Source organism: Lontra canadensis, unplaced genomic scaffold (assembly GCF_010015895.1).
Source record: "Lontra canadensis isolate GAN:19392208 unplaced genomic scaffold, GSC_riverotter_1.0 scaffold49, whole genome shotgun sequence".
NCBI classification, from domain to species: domain Eukaryota; kingdom Metazoa; phylum Chordata; class Mammalia; order Carnivora; family Mustelidae; genus Lontra; species Lontra canadensis.
This window is the reverse complement of record NW_022631043.1, coordinates 9,315,849-9,319,228: the sequence shown is the minus strand read 5'-3', so window position 1 is coordinate 9,319,228 and position 3,380 is coordinate 9,315,849. Positions and strand designations below refer to the sequence as shown.

General features: G+C 45.3%; 1 pseudogene; it reads left to right on the top strand.

The window, feature by feature from the left end:
* The first annotated feature begins 2,659 nt into the window (after positions 1-2,659).
* On the top strand, positions 2,660-3,112 carry LOC116876980 (annotated as a pseudogene).
* The last annotated feature ends 268 nt before the right edge of the window (positions 3,113-3,380 follow it).

Sequence of the window (3,380 nt, the reverse complement as noted above, 5' to 3'; positions counted from 1 at the left end):
CCGAGAAGCTGTAATGGAGCAGGGCCACACACACCTAGTCAGCATGGTCAGGGACAGAATCCAAATTTCCTAATGCCCATGGAGGTGTTTCTCCCTGAAAACCTGGTCACTCTACTATATCTAGTCATTGTCAATCCTAGAGCTGCGGGTTGAACCCAGGTCCCATGAATGTGAGAGGCGATGAGGTCTTTGTTATCATACTATTAAACAAACAAACAAACCAACAAAAAACAAAACAAAGAAACCCCACCCTTTTGGTAAAAGCTAAACTTAAAAGGGTCTTCCTATAAGATAAGCATCCAATGGCATTTCCTCCAGAGATGATAAGCATCCTGGAAAATGCTTTCCATCATTAGGTTATTAATTTTAAAAGCTCTGTTTCCAGCTATAATGGAGCTTTATGATAAAAGGGTCAGAAAATTGGGTCATTGCGACAATCTCTTAAGGAAGTAAGGTTCTCTTTTGTTTTGTGGGACATTAATAAGGACTTCACCCGTTACTACTCTTGAGAACCCCACGTGGCCCAGAGGAAGCCTTCCCTGACCTTTTGGGGTGGCTTCTCATCTGCGTTCCCATAACGTCCAGGGATCAATCCTGGTGGAGCCTTTACTGCCATACGCTTCATCTCTCTCCTGCAAACCGAGGACAGGGACTCTCTTTTTTGCTTCTGTACCGCTCACACCTATCAGAGTGCGAGCATACAGTGTGCACTTAACCCACATCTCATGAATAAATGCCTGTATGCTTGGGAAACAGCACCCCTCTTTCGCTGTGTGAGAAAACCTGCTCACTTCCTGAGTAGGCCAAGTTGGGCAAGGAGGATTTCAGGGCAGGTTTCTGAAGCTGGTACACTGTGCAGAGTGGAAGCAACTATGTGTATTAGAAAGAGTATTAATGATAATAGCCAGTAGCTAAAATGTGTTGAGTGCTTTCTCTAGGCCTGGGACTGGCATAGAGTTCTGTTGATTCTAATGGCACTTTCCAATGATCATCTCATGTAATCTCCAAGCAAACTTATGAGGGCAGACTGTTCATACTGTACATTTTACAGATGAAGAAATTGAGGCTCAGAAAAGTTGCACACAGAGGATCTGTCTTTGAGTGATTCAGCTGTTAATTTCATGCTCTCCTCTTGCAAACTGAGCTGTGGGGATCCAAGTATGTCATGGAGTTTGCAGATACAGATCTAAGGAGTTTATGGTGTATCCAAGCCGTTGGTTTATACTGTAAGATAGCAGGTCCCTTTAGTCCCTGCCTACTGTTTCAGAAAAAGTGGAAAATCCGCCCCCAGTCGTTTTGTAAATAGTCCTTAATTGAACTCAGCATTGGTATCATTACCACCAAGTTCTGCAATTAACCAGCCTGGAGCTTATTTGCTAGGTCACAGCAACAGAGATATTTACACATCCAACTTTTAACTCTAGGCAAGATTCTCAGCCTGTAAGTTGCTTATCCAGCCACAATCATAGCTGCTAGGAAACTGCCTGGGGCCATTTGAGGGGAACGAGAAAGAAAGGATTCCCCCAAAGCCAGCTGTTGCCATCCCAGAATAATAACACTAACAATTAAGAACTAACAATTGTACAGTCCTTTAAAAATTGCAAAGCACATTCTCATGCAGTTAATTCCCCTGAGAGTGGGAGGAGAGGACTGGTGGGAGGGTTATTTTAAAGAAGAACCCCCAAAGGCTTGTTTCCTCCAGAGCTATAACATAATCTTTCGTTCAACCAATGTTTGGTAAGCACCTACTGTATGCTCGGAACTGCACTAGGTGCTAGAACGTTCTGGTGAGCAATACAGTTGCTGTTCCTGGACTCATGGAGCTTATGGTCTAGCCTTGGAGAAAGAAAGATGATAATTCAATGCTACACACAGATAAATATAAGACAGCAACTACTGCAGTGCTATCAAAGGGGTATAAAATGCAATGCGAACCTAAAATGGAGGGATTCAAACTAATCCAGATCAGGGAAAACTCTTCTGAGCAGTAATGAATAAGCATTAACTAGGCAAAGAAAGAGGGAAGTGTTTTAAGCAAAGAGAACAGCATAGGTAAAGATCCCAGGACCAGAGGGTATATATTAGCTAGGCTTTACTGTATAACGGAGCACCCCAAAACTTAGTGGCTTAAACATTGACCAAAACCATTTGGCCCTTAACTCTGTAGATTGGCAATTTGGCTAAAATTGGCCAGGCTCTTTCCCTCTGATCTTAGCTGGGTTCCCTCATGTACTTGTGGTCATCTCCCAGGTCAGCCAGAATAACTGATCTCTGTTTTGTGTAGTTGTCCCTTGTCTGGCCAGTTAGTCTAGGTTTGTTGACTTAGCATCGAGGTTCTGGGATGAGCAAGAGAGGAAGCTTGCAAGACCTTCTCCAACCAAGGCTCAGAACTCACACACCCTCTTTTCTGCCACAGTCTACTAATCAAAGCATATTGAAGTATAATCAATAGGGGATGCCTGGGTGGCTCAGTCAGGGAAGCCGCCAGAAGAGTTCAGCTCCGGTTGTGATCTTGGGGTCCTGGGATTGAGCCCCACAGCAGGCTCCCTGCTCAGCAAGGAGTCCGCTTCTCCCTCTCCCTCTGCCCCTCCCCTCCATTTGTGCTCTTTCTCTCTCTCTCAAATAATTAAATAACATATAAAATACATCTATGTAATCAATGGGGAAACAGCAGCACCAGATCCAAGATGGTGGCCGGCAAGAAATCTGCAAATGTGGAATGAAAAACTTCCAGGTTGATGAGGGTAATTTAGTGACTTGTCAAGGGCTTGTTCCTGACAACCCTCTGCATGAGGTTGGAATGAAAATCAACTTTCCAGCAGAGTACCCATTTAAACCACGGAAGATCTCATTGAAAACGAAGATCTATCACCAGAACATGGATAAAAAGGGGCAGGTCTGTCCGGCGGTAGTGCTGAGAATTGGAATTGGAATCCAGCAACCCGAGCTGACCGAGTAATCCAGTCCCTCATAGCCCTCCACAAACGACCCCCAGCCCAAGCACCCACTTCAAGCTGATCTAGCTGAAGAAAACTCCAAGGACCATAAAAAATTCTGTAAGAATGCTGAAGAGTTTACAAAGAAATACAGGGAGAAGCAAACTGGGGACTAAATTCTGCCACCACGGATTCCAGCGAGTGTGAGCAGGGCTGCGACTCAGACACCGTGCAGAGCAGGACTCTGGAAAACTCACATGTGCCGCGGCCTGCCTGGGGCAGTTACTAACTTTCTATAGTTTTCTTAATCAAAAGTGGTCTAGGGGGCACCTGGGTGGCTCAGTGGGTTAAGCCTCTCCCTTTGGCTCAGGTCATGATCTCAGTGTCCTGGGATCGAGGCCCACATCGGGCTCTCTGCTAGGTAGCGAGCCTGCTTCCCCCTCT